This window comes from Hemicordylus capensis, chromosome 2, assembly GCF_027244095.1.
Source record: "Hemicordylus capensis ecotype Gifberg chromosome 2, rHemCap1.1.pri, whole genome shotgun sequence".
Lineage (NCBI taxonomy): Eukaryota > Metazoa > Chordata > Lepidosauria > Squamata > Cordylidae > Hemicordylus > Hemicordylus capensis.
Window position 1 is genome coordinate 25976892 of NC_069658.1, and position 21102 is coordinate 25997993.

Genomic DNA, 21102 nt, shown 5'->3' on the forward strand with positions numbered 1-21102 from the left:
CAGGTGTGGGTGCATAGCTGGGGGAGTCAGTCATGTGATTTGCCTCTGGGGAGCCCCCAAGGCAGTGGGCCCCCAGACAACTGTCTCCCCTTGCCCTATTATAGTTCCTGATTTTGGACACTATAAAATGCTGGGAGCTAACAGTTTTGGCGCTGTTTGTGTGAAGGGGGAAGAGGCATAATTATGATGGTCAGCACTTCCATGAGCAGCAGCCTGGATCACTGGAGGTTGCTGCTCACGGAAGTGCCAGCCATCATGAGCAGACCTTTGGAGTCCTCCCACTGCACTTTTGGAGAGAGCACCAGCAATGCTCCAGCATCACTGGTCCAGCATCACTTGCCATATTTTTCAATTCAGATTTTCCCATTGGTGTTGCTAGCACTAGGCACAAGGGCATATGTCCCAAATCTTTTTCCAGGACCCCCACACCTCTTGCCTGCATGCCCACCCCTTGTGCCTCCACCACTGACCTTCTTTGGATAAAGCAGGAGGTGGTGGTGAGTGGGCGTACTCTGAGCTAGAATTTAAAAAGTCCAGCCCAGCAGATTTTCCCTGTCACTACCTCCTCTGTCTTTGAGTGTCCCTGCTTTGCCCAGTTGGGGTTTGTGATTATTTAGCAGAGTGCCAAGGAAGCTACCACGCCAGTTACAGTGTGAGTTTAGTTGTTGCAGCTATTGAAGAAACACACATGGAGATCACTGTAGAGTCTAAACTGATCCTGTTCTTTATAAAAGCTGCTGTTCTTTAAATGGGGGCTATCATTGCCATGTCACAAATTTTAAAAGACAATTAAAAAAACAACAACCCTAGGTGTGGCAAAACACTGCTTTAGGTGGGGCAGTGCAACTACTGGTCCCCTCCTGGCTGCAGGTCTGAGTAGTGGATAAAGTTTTAGATTTGAGTTAAGGAGATCTGTACTTAGTTCTCTGCTCAGCTATGAAGCTCACTTGGGGTTCATGAGCAATGTCAGTACCAATCATAGTGTTGTTGTGAGGATAAAAGGGGATAGCCCTGTGTAGATTATCCTGGGATAGAAATGTAATAAATGCAAATGCACATTTCAGAAAGAAATCCATCAGATATGTAATATTCCACAGAATAAAGCGTGCTCCTTGAGCAGAATTATACAGTATATTCAATACAATATGAAACAAGATGGTTATTGGGGGCTACTTTTATGCATAACAAGATCAGCTTTGGGAGCCCCTGCATCAGACTGAGGAAGAGTTCTGCGAAATTTGAAAGTTAACTCACTACTTTGTGACTTTTTAGTATCCTCTCTAATAAAATGCTTGGTGTCCGTCCGTGGACAACCAAGCGTGTGTCCGTGCCTCCCTCGGCCGTTCTGGGCATGCGCAGAGCGCATGCGCAAAACGGCCGAGGCAGAACGGAGACAGACAAAAGGCGGCCATGTTTTTGACTCTGTCCGGCCGCGGGGAGGGCAGATGCGGCTTCGGCAGCCACTTGGAGACAGAGGCGGCGGCGGGACCAGATCACCCGCAGGCAGCGAGGACAGATGCGGCTTCGGCAGCCACTTGAAGACAGAGGCAGCGGCGGAACCCAAACACCCGTGGGTGGCATTTCCAAAATGTTCAGCGGAGCAGCCAAGCGGCTGCAAGAGCCGCTGGGAGTCAGAGGCGGAAGCGGCGGCTCCAGGACCGCCACGAAGAGTGTAGCGGCAGCACTTTAAGAATATGAGAAACCGCAGCGAATGCCGGGAAGAGGTGGTGGGGAAAGCCGGCCGAGGTGGCGGCGGAGCCACCGCCGAGGCCTGGCGGCGCCGCCAGAGCTGGGCCGAGGGGAGAATTTGGGGCCCTTGCCCGGCCGGGGAAACCGGCTGTGGCATGGAGCCTGGCAGCGGCAGTGGCGGCGACAATTGGTGGTTGCGGGGGCCGGACACGGAGGCAAGTCGGGGGGGGGAAGGAAGGTGGGAGGTGGGGAAGGTGCTAGCGCCCATTATTACAACGGGCCTGATAACACTAGTATCCTAATAAAAGTATTGTGCTATTTCTAGTTGTTGTTTTATGGGGCCAATGCTGCTGCCTGCATTTTTTCCATTAAGATTAATTCAGAAATGCAGTCCAACACCACTTACACAGTAGTAGCTGTGTCACTAGAGCGATTGCCCCTGAACTGACTGGTTGAGGTAAGAAGTTTGTGGGTCAGAGCCTAAGGCTGTAATACTATCCACACTTAGTTGGGAGTAACCACCATTAAACTTGGTGGTATTTACTTCTGAGTAAACAAGCATAGGATAAGGCTGCACATCTTTAAATGAATGGTTGCTTAGTAGGCTTTTTCTTCCTTTAAAAAAACAAAACAGTTTTACAGAACTGAAAATCAGGTAATGAAATATAATACACATTTATATGTAAGGGAAATCGGTCCCAGTGGTGATAGGATATAAAACATGTGGAAAATGTTTTTCAAGACACAACATTAATGAATATATAGCATTAATAAACATTCATTTCCTGGAAAGTATATACATGTTTGTAAGTTATGAAACATCCTTCAGTTAATGTGAAGCAAGATCTAGACTAAGTTAGTCATGATTAAGCACCATTTGAATAAATGAGATAAGTTTGTCATGTCTAACCTAAGTCCCATTAATTTATGGGGATGACTTATAGGGTCATGACTTAGTCTGGATCCTGCCCATTGTGTGTGTTTCCTTTTTGCTGTTATGTTATAATTATTATATATAGTTATGTTAAAATCATATCATAGAATGACACATCTAAATAATAATAAACACATTAATGTTTTAAAGGTTTATAAATATCTATATATTTAAAAGCCAATAATTAACAACAACAACAAATCAAATTAAGTGAGGTCCAGTTTGCTTCACTGTGTACTGAGATGACAGAAGAACCAAAGAGTCATTTCACTTCATGCTGTTGAGGGAAATCTACTGGAATGTTCCATTAGCCAGAAAAGAAGGGAGGTTTCTTCTTGCTATCCATTCATTTATGTATTCTATTTTTAAAAACATGGCTAATGACTTCATAGTAGCTTGTTAAAATTGTAAGGTACACATTTAGGGGTGGAGAAAGTGAGAAACCTGAGGTAAACTTTTGAGACAGATATGCGCTCTTCTTTGGTAGGGGTTCAGTGGAATGGCCTGCATGTTGTGGAGGAGAGGAAGTGGGGAGGGATTTATCCAAATCAAGGAGCCAGACTAGAAACCTCATAGTCATAGGGGACTATAATTAGACCTTAGGAGACTTATTGGCTCATTGTTAACCATTTTGAGGACATAAAGTATTTCAAGGCCTCTTGGGAGTTCCATTTGACATAATAATCACAACTTTTTCTACAATTCACAACCATTGTTTCCAGAAGAAATTCTCTTTCATGATAGTAAGATTAAAAGGGATGAATATGACAGGATTTTATTTTAATAAAAAGGTAGTGTATACATTTAATTAATTAGTCAGTGCACCATAATGCCTTAAAGAGCCCGTCTGAATGATAGATACCCAGACTTCTCAAATCCAAAATAGGGTGTATACCTTTATTGGAAGAACTAAAAAAAATGTTGACTACTTAGTGATATTTTAGGTGGTCCAAATAAAAATATATCCCTACTTTGGATTCTGCATCCCCTCCCCCACCCTAATAGACCAACATAGCTACCTATGATTTGGGTGTGTTTTGGTGAATCAAATTTTTAAAAATGATCTACCAGTGCAAAAATAAAGTATTTTATTTAGAGATCCTAATGTGTTTTAAGCAACAGCTCTTCATTTGGGAAAAAGCTGAGGAGAGAAATAGTGTCCAGAAACAAATGTTGACAAATGTTTTGGTGAATGAACATTTAAGTAACTGACATCAATTTTCTGCTGAGGGGAGAAAAACACATTTCTAAATATATTTTTAAAACCTCACACGGTTGCTAAATGAAACACAAAAAATAATAGATCTCTAAACTGTAGTCTGAAATGCTATGAAGCTGAAATTCTCTGAAATCAGAGACCTATAGGCAGGACTGGCATGAGGATTCAGCATTTTCAGGCAGCTGCCAAGGACCCAGGTCCCCCAGGAGCACCCATTGCTGATCCTTGAGACCACCTCTGTTTTTCATAGTATTTGTGTGGTACTGGTGGAATGATTATTTTGGCTAAGATTGTCATCACCTCTTTTCCATCCCATCTGCCAAAGTAAGCCCCAGCACAAACATTGAGGTGGACTTTCCACATGAGGAGATCATGGAGGGCTGTTTGCTGAGGGCCCCCCTGAAACCAGCAATATCTATAGTACTTTAAAGTTCTGGGACAGAACTGCTTTTTGCTCTGCTGAGGTCAGATCTGTACTGTTGTCATATTTTCTTTTTTAGGGTATTTTTAAGCTTGCTTGCTGTGCTGTATAATTTTTTCTAATATTGTACCTTTTACATATGAGCTTCCAGAATACCAGAGAAATCACTAGGCTTTAAGCAGGGCCACAAACTTTACTTTGGAGCAATTAATTAAGCAACTAAAGCTCTCACAGCAGAACAAAATTTGCCCCCTAATCAGTGGGGCTGTCAATAACTAAAAACTGAGAGACTGAGAGCTTGGACTTTTGAAGGCCTATTCCTTTGAGGGCCATATAGGTATGCCAGCTTCATCCTTAATCAGATGAAAAATAAATGTATATATGCCTTTTTCTTCTAGCCTCTGTCCAAACTGAAACTGCACACTATTTTTCATTTGAGGTAAACTGTTCCTTCAGGAGCCTGTCGCATTTTGTGAAGAACCATGTGCATGGCTAGTGTTATATAAATAATAGCCTGCACATGTAACTATACCACCCATGTGCAAGTGAGGAAGCACATTTTTAATGTTAGATTAAAGAAAATCTAGTTGTGCTAGAACTTTCCTTCATGCTAAGCCAGTTTTCTACTTGTAGGGAATATATTTGATATGAAGGAACATATAAAGTGGCATTCCACATTTGCAGTCTGAAGTGACACAGTCCACTCTAAAACCTTAGGATACTGCCACCTCATTCTGCTTTCTCCCCTTAACTGAAGCATTTTCATATGCAAATTTATTTTAATTTAAATTAATTAATTACTGGAAAAACAGGACACTGAACACTTGATCAGTTCAACCTGATCAACTGATTGACAGACCTAGTTCTAAGGAGTTGGTTTATTTTGATGAATGTTTGTCTCATTTTGCTATCAGGGAACTAGAGCTTGATCCTCAACTGGTTCATGTTGTTGAATGGCTTGGATACACAGAGCTGCATGCATTTATTGCATATGCACACAGTCACAACAAAGTGCTGATAGATTCCTTAAAATCCTCAGATGTTTGCAGCTTTGGAATGACAATATTTATGCTGTAAAATCTCTGTCCCTGCACCAACATAAGTGTTAACACTGGACAGAAGGGGTGAGAACAGAGCCGGTTCTGTGCACACCAAGGAGGCAGTTGGGTGCTCCTTTAAAGCATGGGGAGGGTACTCTTATCTCCCCCCCCCACACTTCCCCCTCTGGTGCAGCTGTAAAAACTGCTAGTGTGGGGAGGCTGTATTCCCGCTTGCTGCCCTGGTCAGTGTAATACTGGAAGTGGCATGTGTGTGGGCACGGGCACGCACACACACATGCCACTTCCAGTATTACACTGACTGTGGCAGCAAGAGGGAATACAGCCACCCCACACCAGTGGTTTTTACAGCAGCGCCAGAGGGGGAAGTGTGTGGGGGGAGGCAAGAGCACCCTCCCCTCACCTTAAAGGAGTCCATGCCCCATGTTCGAACCAGTTCAAACGCGGGGTTCCCAACCTGTTCAGCGTACTAGGAATAGAATGTCAAGCAGGCTCGTGTACATCCCTACTGGGCAGGTGCAGGAATGCCCACCGTTCTTACTGTAGTTGCAGCTAGGAACACCTGGTGGTGGGCAGTTAACACCAAAGCCTTTGTATGTGGTTTGGAAGCTGCCATTGGTTCAAAATGCAGTGGCTAAACTAGACTCCAGGGTGTGTTGGAGAGACCATATTATCCTGTTTTAAAGCTGTTGCATTGGCTGCCAATAGGTTTCCGGGCAAAAGGTTTCTGGGCTGGTAATTACTTTTGAAGCCCTAAACGACTTAGGACCAGGTTACCTGGAAGAGTGCCTCCTTCTACATGATCCCCACTGCACATTAAGATCATCAAGAGAGTTCCGTCTCCATATACTGCCAGCTCATCTTGCGGTGATTCAGGAGTGGGCCTTCTCTGTATTCACTCCTGGGCTGTGGAATGTGCTCCCTCTAGACATTTGTGGTTTAACATCTTTACCAACCTTCAAAAGACACATTTTTTTAGCCAGGCTTTTAGTAATTTGAGTTTTAAATTTTTAATTGCTGTTTGGATTTTTTCATTGCTGTAATTTTTGAATGTGTTAGACATTTAATTCTTGTTTTAATAGTTGTTCTTGTTTTTGTGAACCGCCTGGAGCCTCTGGAGTCAGGTGATATATAAATTAAATAAATAAAAATAAAAAATAAATTTATTTGACTCACACACAAGAAACATTGTGGCATAATCCCACATTGCAGTTTAATAGCCTTTCTTTTGGTAGCTGTTTCTTCCACCTCAGACATCCTCATTAAAGATTCCACAAGACCCCTATATAATGCCTCTATAAAATATGTCAAATTTTAAACAATATAAAGCAGAAGTCATAACAGTCAAATAGTCTTTGGTTGAATAGTCAACCAAAGAGAGGAACATGCTTTGCTGAAGAATCACATGACTTCTGAAACGAGTTATTGCATGATAAAACTTTAGAAGTCTATGAGGATGTCAAGTATACAAGTAGACAGGCATTGTCCAGTAGACATTATATAACTGGATTTAAGAAAAAAACTTTTGATAAAAAATTTTCACCAAGAGGAGAGATAAAGCAGAATGAGGTGTCTACCATACAGCACCTACTGTTCCAGCTGAGGAGGCCTTTCCCTCTCTCCCAACTGCTACATAGGAACCATTTTGTCTAGGGCGAGAACCATTTTGTCTAGGGCAGTGGTGGGGAACCTTGGTCCTCCAGCTGTTGTTGAACTACAACTCCCATCATCCCCAGCCACTGGGGGTGGTGGGAGTTGTAGTTCAAAAACAGCTGGAGGGCCAAGGTTCCTCACCCCTAGTCTAGGGAGAGAACACAGCTGAACCTGGTGAGCTGCCCACCATCCAGTTTCTGCTGTTCCAACATAGGTAGTCTCTCCCTCCCTAACCTAACTGCCACAACAAAGCTACCAAAGAGCCATCTGGACCTGATTTTAAGAAGTATAGCATAAAAATATACAGTTTTTAGAAAGTTTTTTTTTGCTGTCTATTTGTTTCATTGTGTAATTTTTTTAATGTATAGTTACTGTTTTAATAATTTTATGTAAAGGGTTTTGTGGTTTCCCTGAAAAGTAGTAAATAAACACCTTATTTAAATAATAAATTAAGTTGCTAGGAAAACTTAACTTTCAATTGAGAAGACTGAAGATTCTCATGGACTGGTAACTGTCTAAAACACAGGTGACTGAGAATAGGAATAAAGGTGTCTCATATTTATTTAAATATTAATTCTGTTGCAGGCACTACCATTGAAAACATAGTTTTGTGATGCATCAGTTTTGTAGAAAAATCACCAGCTTCTGAATAGAGATTAGCAAGGAAGAAGCTGAGAAAGCATGGGTAAGAAAATATTAATAAATGTCTTTGTAAATAGATTTATTTCAATAAAGAAGTTAAGAGATGAAGTAATGGATGCCTATAAATCATGGTATGTGAATTAAAACTGTGCAGTAATAGGGAAAAGTGCTGTAAGGGTGCGTTGAGTAGGAATTTCTAGTTGTACCTAACTTCATTAGAAAATATGTCCCTAGCAGGTATAGTCCTATATCATAGAAACATGCCAAAAGAGTATATTGCAACTTGAATTAACAAGGAAATGTCCTTATGCACAAATGTATACACTTGAAAAAATACGGTCTGACATATTTTACTTATTCTGAAATAAGAACTATGTTGCTCTGTTTCACAACACCATTGGTGGTGTTTTAGACACATGCAGTGGTGTGGGTTGTAGGTTACACTGTGTGGAAAGTGAGCCTTTTACCTTAAATCAGGGGTTTCCAGCATTTCCCAACAAGTGTACCCCTTCTGGTGCAAACTTTCATCTCAGGTACTCCTTAGGGATGTGTGTTTGCGGGTGGTAGTGGGGAGAGAGTACACCCACACAAAAATTTAAATGTTACAGTTATGAGACAGGCTACTCCGGTCACTGTTTACATCCAGACAAGAAGTCTTCTTGAAATTAATGGAACAATTGTACTTGTCCTATTAATTTCAATGAGAAGACTCAGTGCTAATTTTCTGAAGCCTTTCAGTCTGGCTTAAGGGAGTAGTATGCTGAGCTTTGGCATGGAGAACTGGTCTTGTGGTAGCAAGCATGACTTGTCCCCTTAGCTAAGCAGGGTCTGCCCTGGTTGCTTATGAATCGGATGAATTGGACTCAAGATGCAGTTTTCAATACAATCAATTACTTAAGATGCAGTTTTCAGTATAACCAATTGTGTTGTGTCTGAGGTTTGAACGACCAGTGGTTTGGCGGGTTCGAAGGTTGGGGGGACATCTTTAAAGGTGGGGGAGGGTGCTCTTACCTCTCTTGTCCTGTAACTTCCGATCTGACGAAGGAACAGGGCAGCAGGGAGGTACACTGCCAGACCTTTTTCAATTGCAGCACTGTACAGTGTCCATTAAATCTTATGTTACAATAAATCTGTTAGTTCTTAAAGTGTCATAACACTCTCTTTTCCTATTTGCTGTGAGGTAGATTTGGCTGAGATGTGGTGACTTGTCCCAGGTGTAGCGGATTAACAGCCTTTATCTCAGAGCAAGCTCATGTGAGGGAAAGAAATGCTGAATTATCCCTGCTGAGCTGCCTGGCTAGGCTTTTCCTAAAATTATACTGTATTCTTGGTAGGTTCAAAATGCTGCCACTACCCCCCCTTTTGTCTACATAAACTTTCTGGGCTTGGGGTGGGAAGCCCAGGGGGAAAGCTCTCTTAATTTGGTTCCTGGGCAAGTACAAAAATCTTCCAAGTGCAAGCCTACATGTGGTGAGAAAGCGGCTGAAAATTTGAGGACATGTTACACCAGAGAACTCCCCACTTCAGGTCCCCCTTTTCTTGAGTTAGAAAACAACTTGGAGAGGCTTGTAAAAAGAAAAGAACTAAAAAAACAGTTTTATTCAATTACTACATACTGCTACTGTCTGATAGGGATGTGCATAGAACTGGTGGGGGTGGGTTCAAAGGCAGGGGGGACACCTTTAAGAGTAGGGGAGGGTGCTCTTACCCCTTCTTCTGTGTTTCCCCTGCTGGTGCTGCAATTCAAAAAGGTCTGGCAGGGTGACAATGTACCTCTCTGCTGCCCTGTTCCTTCGTCAGATCGGAAGTTACAGGAAGTACCATGCATACGTGCACATGTTGGCGCGAGCATGTCTCATGTGTGTCCAACGTGTGTGCAAGTGAGCACACAGGGTACTTCCTGTCACTTCCAGTCCCACGAAGGAATGGGGCGGCAAGGAGGTATGCTGCAGCCCGCTGGACCCCTTTCAAGTGCAGCAACGGCAGGGGAAACAGGACGAGAGGGGTAAGAGCACCCTCCCCCACCTTTAAAGACATCCCCCCCCCTTTTGAACCTGCCAAACCACTGGTCATTCAAACCTATTTGGAGGACCACAAAAGGGCCTCTGAACAGGTTCATGCACATCCCTAGCTTCTGAGGCTTTCTCAGCTTTTATATACAGTTAAAGATACTTAGTAAGGTACAAAAATAGGTTGTCTTTATGCATGCTTAAATGTTTATAGAGTCTTCTGTGACACCCTAGGTAGGATGGGCATAGGCTAGTGTTTCTTATTTTAATTATGTTACAGATAAACAATAATAGAACAGTATCAGGAATATGTAAAAGTACAGCCACCAAAGAAATATAACTTCTAATGCAAACTCTTACTAAACCACTTTCTCCTGCCCCAAACTTCCAAAGCCACTAGCCTTGTCTTCCTTTCCCCTTGAACTCACCAAACTCTGGTTGATAATTCAAGCGTCCTTCCCACCTGTCTTTCAAGGATCTGCAGAGTTATTCTCCTGAAGCCAATCTTCAAGACCACATGTCCTCCTGAGTACCTCCAGCCTAGCTTCTTCTCCAACAAAGAATTCTCTTCTTCCTAGCATCAGCTCTCCAGGTCCCACCCACCTGGTGTGCTGATTGACTGAGCCCTGGAGTTCACCAGCCTGTCAGTCAAGACAGGGTTCATTTCTGGTTAACTCTTTAGGCGAGGTGAGGCTGATCGCTACACCAGGCTACCCAGATCTATGGGGATTTGAACTTGTGTTATTTGCTTCACAACTCAAAAACCCATTAGACCATGTAACAGAAGTTAGTATGGCTGCCACCATTATTCTGCCACTCATATTTTTGCACCATTTTGGCACTATATCAGTGTGATGTTTATTTATTTATTTATATCCCACTCTTCCTCCAAGGAGCCCAGAGCGGTGTACTACATACTTCAGTTTCTCCTCACAACAACCCTGTGAAGTAGGTTAGGCTGAGAGAGAAGTGACCGGCCCAGAGTCACCCAGCTAGTATCATGGCCAGTCTGTGAAGACAATACTGAGCTAGATAGACCAATGGTCTGACTCAGTATATGACAATTTCCTATGTTCCTATGGCTGAATGGGGATTTGAACTCAGGTGTCCCCGGTTCTAGTCCAGCACTCTAACCACTCATAAGTGAAAATAATAATTTTAGAGTATTTTATTACTACAGTTTATTATATAAAATTTGTATAACAACTGGCAGTTATAGTTCACCCAATATTCAGGGAAATAGTATGCATAAGGAAGACAACTTTATAAATGAGCTACAGCTGTAAGACTCATTTTACTGTATACATTTGACTCTTGAGACAGGTCAGTCGAACCATTGGTTCCTGCAACACAGGTGTGAACTTGACTTCCAGTATTGGGAAGGTTATGCCAAAACAGCTGGGTTCGCATGACACACTTAATGTTGGCATGTTCTATCCCAGCTGTAGTTCCAAACTCTATGCCCAATGTCAGCATTGCATTCCCAACACCAGAAGTCAGGTTTATATAAGTGCTCCAGGAACTGGTGGTTTGGACAAGCAGCTGCTTCACTGTGGTGAAGTTGCCCTCAGTATTAAAGCGGCCTGTTTACCTTTAATCTAAACTCTGAGAATGGTGCTGGTTTCCCTGTTCTTTACAGTGCAATGTATTTGCAAAAAAAGATGTTTTTGCATATTTTAAAAGGTGTATAAAGATTAGATTCATTTCTCCTCCAAGATTGACTAAAAGTAACTCAATTGATACTCAACAGTTTTCTGGCCTTTTTATGCTTTTTCCACAGGAGGGCACAATTTGGCTCTTTACATTTATACTTAATTTAAACATGTCACACACACAATATTGTTTCCAGACTGCACATGGCAAAGTAAACCTAAACAGTTTTTGTTAGTTCAGACATATTAAAATGCATATTAACATATCTGAGAAAATATTTGTAGATTCTAATCCCACAAAACTATAAACACATTTTGCTAAAAAAATTTCACAGCCTTTAAACTATTTTGAGTTTATATCTGCATCGCTGAAAACCTGCATTTAGGGTGGCATCAAATATCCTAGTAAGTGATCAACATGTTTTTGAAGCACAAAAATCTAACAAAGTGCCAATGATTTATGATCAGTCATATATAAGTTTATATATAATCTATAGATGGAATCTGATAGACATAATTCTTTGCAATGATTTTTTTAATAGCTGGCATTTTAAAATCATACTCGCCCATATTTTTCTCAAAACACATTCAGTATTTGGACCTAGAAGAACTTTACACAAATGTTTTTTGTGTGTGTTTTTTTAAAATCATGACAACACATTTATGTAATAAGGAAATATGCTACCTTCCCTCTAAGCTTCCATTCAGAAATAAATTGCTTATAAATGGTGCTAGTGACCAGTCCACTTACAATAATGTTGTTGTAGGTCAGAAGACTAGGGTAATATAATAACATTAGCAAAACAGCCAATGTATTTAAAAAATGTTGGGGCAATGTTAAATGAATTTATGAATTCCCTCTTCTAACAACAGTGCAGGTTTTCAGGATTATGACAAGCAGCACATTTTGGCCCCAGTCCTGATAACATTAATCATTACTAGGGCTGTAATCCTACATATGCTTACTAGGGAGTATGTCCTATTGAACACCAGGGATCATACTTCTGAATGAAACGCATAGTATTGCACTGCATTCTGAAACCAATGGAACAAATTAGACATGACTAACTGCTCCAATTAGTTTCTATGAAACATGCAGCCAAAATCCAATGAATGTTCACACAGAAACAAGTCTTACAAGGTCCTACTGAACACAGTAAGATGTGTTTCTGAGTAAACATGGATAGAATTGCTGCCAAAGTCACAGCTAACTGTAGATGGATTAGGGCATTTCGAAGGGGATATCCATGCAACCTGATAATTAAGGAGTAGCATCACAGAATGGCTGACAAGATTTATCTAGCCGTTCAGACCACATTCATTCAGAGTGTTATGTATATAACTTAAGAATTCTTCTTACCTACACATGGTTAATTTACACAGATCAGTCTATGTGAATGTGGTGTTTAGAATCAGAGCCCAACGCGGCCCAAGTTTGCACACCTTGACTGGAAAAAGACCTGAGCAATCACAGGAGACTGAGCTCTGAAAGGATATGGAAAATGTGCTCCAACTGAAGGTTGTGTTTAAAAATAAGCAACCCAGTTACATCTGAGGAGGCACTATAAGTTCCACAATCCTTCAAACCCCCTCAAAATAGACGTCAGGATTCTTGGCTGAATTATAGAGCCCAAAGAACGGCATAAAGGAACAGGCATTTAAGCCAACGTATATGAATGACACTTCGTTCCTATTCTGTGCTATCGTACACAATTTACCTGAGGAGAAAATAGATAAGCTTTCAAGGTCGTCACCGTCCTCTTTTCCAAAGGCTTACACAACCCATAATTAGACTATTTGCAGGAAATCTGTCAACAACCATATCAATTTTCTCGCGAAGAAGCCTTCACCTCAGCATCACGGATTCCCCCCCCCCCACACACACATTTGTGTTACCTCAGAAAACACAGTTTTGAAAAAAGCATGCCCATCTGGAAATCACTCAGCCCAGAATTTTCAGCAGCGGGTGCTCCAAATCCGACGATATACATGCAAGCACCAACGCAGAACTGAACAAACAATAAAAGAAAACCAGATGCGAGCGCCAGCAGATTTCCAGCAGTCCTCATAAGAACGTGCTAGGGAACTTGTTTTGTTGCTTCGCTTTCCTTGAAAGTTCTTTGTATCTTCAACGTACGGCTCTGACAATCATAAAAAAATAATAACAAAAGAAATCGCTACTGATTTTCCTAAACAGGAAGATAATTCACAGCAAAAAAAAACCATCCCCCAAAACAAATATCTCTTCATGTGTAGTAACAGTAATAACATCCTCTTGGACAGTTCGCGGGAATCTCTGTTCCCCGCAATGCCCGGTTTTATCTGCAAACTCCAGCTTTGTCCTTATTCACATCAGAAAAAGAGAGAGAAGGAAAAACGGGATGGTGGGGGGGTGGGAAGGAGAGAGAAGAGACGCGCAGATACAACCCGGAGGCAGCCATCAGCTGTCGCGGAGACCAGGCGAGCTCCAGCTGCCCGCTTGGGTGCATGGAAGGCAGGGAGTGAGAGAAGCAGGCGGCCGTGCTAGGAAGGGCCGCGGCAGCAGGAGGAGAAGAAGGGGGAGGTTGTTGGTGTTTGGCGCCGGTGGAGGGAGTCATTCCTCCAGCTGCACTTCCGGTCGGCATTTTGTTCTGAGAGGGAGCGAGAGCGACGCTCGCCTCTTCACGCAGGCTCCTTTTCTCTCTCGCGCTCTCTCCTCCTCCCCTCCCTCCTCGGTACCGACTCACCGTGGCCCAAACCAGCCCCTCCCTGCCCCGCCCCGATCGCGCCGTACACAGAGGGAGGCGGTGACGGCGGCGGCTGTGGGGGAAGCGAGGAGCCCAGCCGCGGTCGAGGAGGCCCCCCCTCTCCTCCCTCCCCTCCGCTCGCTCCCCTCCTCCCTCCCCTCTCAGGGTTGGTCGGTGCGTGAGGTGTTTATCGAATCCGGTTCGGCCCGGCCTGTGTGGATGTTGGTGTGAATTAGGCTCGGTGGGAGGACGACGGCAAGGAGGAGAAGAAGGAGGAAGAAGAGGAGGCGGCGGCGGCGGCGGAGGAAGACGGCGGCGGCGACGACCTGAGGGATTCGCTTCGGCCGCTCTCCCCCCCCCTCCCCGGCTCTACATGTTCGCTGCACTGAGGAGGAGACGGAAGAGGAGCCAGCCCCCCTCCCGGCCCGGATTATTGTTGTTATATTATCTCCCCTCCTCCTCTTGCTCCGCGGCGGCCCAGCGGCGGCGGCAGCGGATCCTCTGAGGAGGGAGGGGGGTGGCTTTCTCCTCCTTCCAGCCCCCTCGCTTGGCCTTCGGTTGGATCCAGACGGCGCTTTGCTCAGGTAAAAAATCCCCCACCCCGCTTCGGGTTGCTCTCCTCCCCGGCGGAGGGGGAGGCTGTGAGCTGGGCCTCCTCTCAGGCGAGGCGGCCCAGCCGGGAAGCAGAGCGGGGATTAGCCTTTTCGGCCGGTGTGAGAGGGAGGGGGGCGAGAGAAATAATGAGTGGCAACCGGGGGTGTTTGTTTCACGTTTCTCTCCGCCTTCTCTTGGGGCTTGGCGGATAGAGAATGGTTGCTGCCGAGCTGCCGGAGAAGCTGAGGCCCGGAGGAGGGCGCAGGCCCAGCGGCCAGCGCTTTCACTCAAGCTCGAGGATTAGAGAGGCGAAGTGGCTTCTCTGTGACAGGCCTCGGCGCCCGAGAGCAAGAGTGGGAGGAAGAAACAATACAGTTAAACAGAGACTGGGCAGCGAACCTGTGCCATATTTACAACTTCACCGGCGGGGGGAGGAGGAGGAGGAAGAGGGAAGAAAAGGTCCCAGCCAAAGCAGGCGATGCGGGGGGCGGGCGGTGAAGGAGCGAGGCGGGCGCCCGAGTGCCCTCATGAACTCCCAGTTTGGAATCGGGAACAACTGCATCGCTTAGTGTCCTTGTGCATTTTCGACGTTCGGAAAGTTAGCACATACGAACTTGTATGGCTGAAGTGGTAACTAACAACGCTAGTTGTGTAAAACCCTTCGAATGCATTATTTTGCGTTGACAAATAAAACTAGTCCTTGCTGAATGATTGACAGAATACAAACACCTGCACAGCTCTGAGAACGTAGACGTATAGAACGCTTATCTCATTCTAGAGCCTTGTGCACAATAAGATACATATTAAGTAAGTTGGTCCCGCAGAGGAAAAACATATTATTACTTTCTAACAACTCTTCTTCTCTGCCCAGACAGAGATCACACATTTAGTTCTGACACTTGGGGCCAAAGTGGAATCTCCCAAATTAATGTCTGTAACCTTACTTATGTAGGAGTAAGTCAAATTGAAGTAAAAGGTGCTTCCTTCTGAGTAAGCATGTTTGGAGTCAAGCTGGAAAATGTGTCAGTTGTGCAAAATTAGATCTAAAGCTCAAGTTCCCACCCTTTCCTATAAAAAGTAGATCAATTTTAAATCCATAAAGTGTTTGTGTTAGTGTTGTTTGTGATTTGTGAGCCAGTCATTTGTAAGTTAAGTATTTTTAACATCATCAGACAGTAGTGAACATAGCTTTACTTTTTGGAGAAATGTGTAGTGTATTTTAGAAATTGTAGCTAAATTGGATACTTGAAACTCTTCTCTAACAAACCAAATTATTTTGCATAACTATGAAGACCTGTATTTTTCAGGCTGGTTTGATAGTCATTTTTATATCATTAATTTGCCAAGTTAAGTTTTCCAGGTTAAAGAATAGCAACATTTCACAATGCCTAGTTCTTATGATATTGTTGTAGGTGTTCTTGTTGTCCCGGAAGCTAGCTTCTATTGAACACATTTCATCAGTAAAGTAACTTTTTTGTTGTCCAGTGCTTACTGTAGTTCAGAAAGTACGATTGTGCCTTTATGGTCCCAATACTTGTTTAAAAGGGTGAAGTTAATATAGCTGTCATGTAGAAGGCGTGTTTTTAATGCTGTAAATCCGTGTAGTAGTCAGTAGCGTGTCCGTGATTTGTATTGGTCAGGCAGCAGTTTGAATTTTAAAAAGCTTGAAGATCCTGCTGAGCCCCAAACCCGGCCTCCCTCCCTCCCACTAATCTGCCATTCCTGTCTTTGTGCTGCCTGGGCCTGTTAGACACTGTTTGCAACAGGGCCTCAGGCCTGTATGCATGGGAGAGGAACCATTTTCAGTTTGAAAAAGCAGCTTTATTTTTGAACTTTATGAATTACAGAGGGAACCGCAAGTTGTTTCTGATTGTACCTGTATGTGTGTGTAACTGAATCTTTGTTTTTCTTAAGCTGTGGTGTGTGTGTGGAGGCCAAACACAGCTCTAGTTTACAGGGAAGGATTGTGTGGAAAATAGTTGTACTTTAGGATTTTTCATCATCAGAAAGCGACTCTAGATCTGATGGTTCTTTTGTTGCTTGTTGCATATGGTTCTCTCACATCTTGTTTATCTTCGGCAAATACTTCATTCTGTTTTGAAATTTGGGTAGAAGCAACTTTCCTGTAGGGTTACTTTCCTTTTAATTGTTTTCTTCTACTTTTAAATGCATAATGTGTGTTATACAGTGTTTGAAGGTTCAGCACCTTAAATCTTAAGATTGTTTTCTGAAGTCTTATGTTCTTTAATGTAATATAGGCCACTATTTTGATCATAGTATGTTTTCCATTTTAATCTCTAAGATGGTCAAACTATCATAGTTTAAATAACAAGCAGTTGAAGGAAAACTTTAAAGAAGTATCTGGATATCTTATTTCTTGATTAAGTTTGTGTAACATATCTTGGCTAATATGAAACCATTTTTTGCATGCTTATTAAGGATTTATAGCTGATGTCCACATTTCACTTTGTTGCCCTTTGATAGTAACATCATTTTTAAAAAGGAAGTCTTATGCAACTGAGAGTATTGAGAAAGTACAATAAACTCTTCTTTAATGTCTTAGTCCCAGTTAATCTTAGAAGCTGATTCAGACCCATTTAAGATAATGAGAATATGGTGGGTCAAGAGTACTTGAATGGGTTGTGGATTGGATTTTACTCTTTTGTTTTAGCTGAAAGCAAAGGACTCCCTGCCCAAGTTGCTAAAATGCATTTGGAAATAGTAGTGGTGCAAACAAGGAAAGGCTAAATATTGTAAATGTGCAGAATAGTTTGCACTAAAATGTACGTAAAGCCAAGCATAATTGCTTTGGGGGGTCTGATTAGCATAGCATATAGTATTACTTTGAATGATCTCCATTAAAAAAAACCAACAGTAGTTCATATTGATTGCAGGTCTTAATTCTAAGATGGGAGGACAAATACTGGTATTTAGCACCACATGCTGACTCACTTTTGCACTCCATTTATTATGGCAAGATGGCATACATTCTAACTACATGGATAAAGTGTAGAATCAGGGCCTTATGTTCCATCAAACTAGGTCAAGGACAATGCCCCTTTCACATAACTGGTGCCTAGGACAATGCACTTTCTAATCATGAATGGGCACACTAGATCTGCTGCTCTACAAATATGACAGCACTCTTGATTGTTGGATTTACTGTATATGGGATAACTGATTTGAATTAAATAACTTTTTGCGTTTTGAGAGATGAATAATCTAATGCAAGAAGTTCCATACAAAAGCCTTGATTATCATTTGTCTCATGGCAACATTATTAAAAATGATCAATATTTGAGAAGAATACTGGTCCCAGTACAGATTCCTGGGGGACCTCACTTCTTACTTCCCTCCATTTAGAGAACTGCCCATTTATACCCACCTTCTGTTTCCTATCCTTGAATCAGTTACCAATCCACACATGAACCTGTCCCCTTATCTGACTGTCAAGATTTCTCAAGAGTCTTTGATGAGGAGCTTTGTCGAGAGCTTTTTGAAAGTCCCAAGTATACAGTGTCAACTGCATCACCTTTATCCACAGGCCTGTTGATGCTCTCAAAGAACTCCTTCAGCAGGGCCTGTTGTTCTGTATTCTTAACAATGTATCTTTGAGAATGCTTTCCATCAATTTAGCTGGCACAGACATTAAGCTAACTGGCCTGTAATCTCTCTGATCCTCCCTAGATCTCTTTTTGAAAGTCAGTTTAGATTGGTTACTTCCCATTCCTCTGGTGCAGAGCATGATTGTGGGGATAAGTTACATATTTTTGCAAAGAGGTTGGCAATTTCACATTTGAGTTGTTTAAGGACTTTTGAGTGGACGTCATCTGGCCCTGGCAAACTGTTAATTTTTAATTTTTCTAGACCGTTCAGAACGTCCTCTTTCGTCACCTCTAGCTGACTCAGTTCTTTATCCTCTGAACCTGAGAAACCTGAGAAGCTCTGTTCAGGCACAGGTATCCTCTGTCATGAAGACAGATGCAAAGAACTCATTCAGCTTCTCTGTAATTTCTTTATCATCCTTAATAATCCCTTTCACTCGCTCATAATCTAAGAGTCCAACTGCCTCCTTGGCAGGTTTTCTGCTTCATATATATTTAAAGAAGTTTTTGTTATTCCCCTTGACACTTCTAGCTATATGCTCCTCAACTCTTCTTGCATTTCTTTTGCCAGAGTTTGTTCTTTTCTGTTTTCTTTATTTGGGCAAGACTTCCATTTTCTGAAGGAAATCTGCTTCCCTGACTACTTGTTAGCCACGCTGGTGTCGTCCTGAACTTGGTGCTACCCTTCCTCCTTCTTGGTATACGTTCCAACTGAGCTTCTATTATTATGGGTTTAAATAAATTTCATACTTTTTGGAGTGACTTGACCCTCCTGGCTTTCCCTTTCAGCTTCCTTTTTAGCAGTGCCCTCATTTTCGAGGTGTTTCCTCTTCTGAAGTGCAACACATTCCTTGGCAATGCTCCACTTGCATATAAGCTGAATTGGATCATACTGTGGCCACTGTTTCCCAGTGATTCTACTACTCTGACATCTTGCACCAGGTCCTGGGCACGTCTCTGGTCCAAGGTCACCTTCTCTCTGGTTGGTTCTGCACCCAGCTGTTCTAAGATACAGCCATGTAACATGTCTAGAAATTTGGCGTCTGTCAATACCTGCATGTGAATTTGCCCCGTCTAATGGCTCAGCGGGGAAATGCTTGACTATAAAGCAAGAGCTTGCTGGTTTGAATCTCCGCTGGTACATCTATGTTGGGCAGTGGTGATATAGGAAGATGCTGAAGGGCATCATCTCATACTGCATGGGAAGAGGCAGTGGTAAACCCCTCCTGTATTCTACAAAAGACAACCACAGGGCTCTGTGGTTGCCAGGAGTTGAAACTGACTTTACAGTACACCTTACCTTTATGTGAGGGTAATTGAAGTCACCCATTATTACAGCTCTGTCTCTCCTTGACCCTCTCTGATTTGCTTCTCCATGCATTGAGACCCCTCAGCTCTTCCTGTATCACTAGACTTGTGTGTGGAACAGGTAACACTTCAAAGAATGCTACTTTGGGGGTCCTGGACTTCAGTATGTTATTTAGCAGCCTTACTTTGGCTTCCTGGACCTCCTGACTAAATTTCCCAACATTGTTGGTGCAGTAGTGCACCATGACAGCTGACAGTGAAGTGGCCAAATTTGCAGATGACACTAAACTATATAGGGGAGTGAAATCAACAACAGATTGTGAGGAGCTCCAAAAGAATCTCTCCAAATTGGGTAAGTGGGTCACAGAATGGCAAATGCAGTTCAATGTAAGCAAGTGTAAAGTGATTCATATTGGGGCAAAAAACTCCAACTTCACATATACGCTGATGGGGTCTGAGTTGTCATTGATTGACCAGGAGAGAGATCTTTGTCATCGTGGTCAGCTTTTTGAAAGTGTTGACTCAGTGCGTGGCATCTGTGAAAAAGGCAGATTCCATGCTAGGGATCATTAAGGAGGGGATTGAAAATAAAAGTGCTAATATTATAATGCCCTTATAGAAATCTGTGGTGTGGCCACATTTGGAGTACTGCATACAGTTCTGGTCACCGTAGCTTAAGGACATTGTAGAACTGGTAAAGGTGCAGAAGAGAGCAACCAAGATGATCAGGGGCCTTGATCACCTTCCTTATGAGGCAAGGGTACAACATCTGGGTACATCTTTTAGTTTGGAATAGAGGCAACTAAGGGGAGACATGACAAGTGTATAAAATTATTCATGGAGTGAGAGAGTGGACAGAGAGATTTTTCTTGCTCTCTCATGACACTAGAACCAGGGGTCATCCCATGAAATTGAAGGCCAGGAAATTTAAGACCAACAGAAGGAAATACTTATTCATATAGTACATAATTAATCTATGGAATTCTCTGTCATGGGATGTGATGGTGGCCACTAGCTTGGATGGCTTTAAAAGAGGCTTAGACAAATACTTGGAGGACAGATCTATCAATGGCTACTAGTCTGGTGAATATAGGCTACCTCCAGCCTCAAGAGGCAAGATGCCTCTAAATATAGTTGCAGGGGAGAAACATCAAGAGAGGGCATGCCCTCACCTATGGGCTTCTCAGAGGCATCTGGTGGGTCACCATGCAAAACAGGATGCTGGACTAGAAAGGCCTTGGGCCTTATCCAGCAGGGCTGTTTCCAGAGTGTAGGATGGCTACCTTAGGAATCTGAATTCTAGGTCATTTTGGCTACAGAAGATTGCTTCTAAGTCAACAGCTTAATGACCCTTCTAAATGTTTACTTAGAAGTAAGTTCCACTGTTTAGTTGGTGTGATTTGCTGCCATGTGTTCAGATCGAGATTGGAGTTTTCCATGGTGGAACACACATATATATACATTTAGTAGCTGTGGACTCCCTTGTGTCCGGATGCCTAGGAATTTGGAATATTTCTTAACCCCCAAACCTGGTGCTTTGAAATTTGTTGACTGTTAAATAATAATTTTGTAAATAAGTGAGGTGACATTTT

General features: G+C 42.8%; 1 protein-coding gene across 6 annotated transcripts in view; it reads left to right on the forward strand.

Moving 5' to 3' along the window:
- Positions 1–3144: 3144 nt before the first annotated feature.
- The window catches only part of NIPBL (NIPBL cohesin loading factor), a 282797-nt gene continuing 264839 nt past the window's right edge, over positions 3145–21102 (forward strand). For 2 of the 6 annotated variants that reach the window (XM_053290922.1, XM_053290926.1), the window contains exons 1-2: positions 3150–3414; positions 7560–7659. The gene's annotated coding sequence lies outside the window, so the exon portion shown is untranslated. Of the gene's footprint in view, positions 3415–7559; positions 7660–13810; positions 14588–21102 lie in introns of those variants that run through there. The other 4 variants (XM_053290925.1, XM_053290923.1, XM_053290927.1 and 1 more) reach the window with 3 other exon arrangements.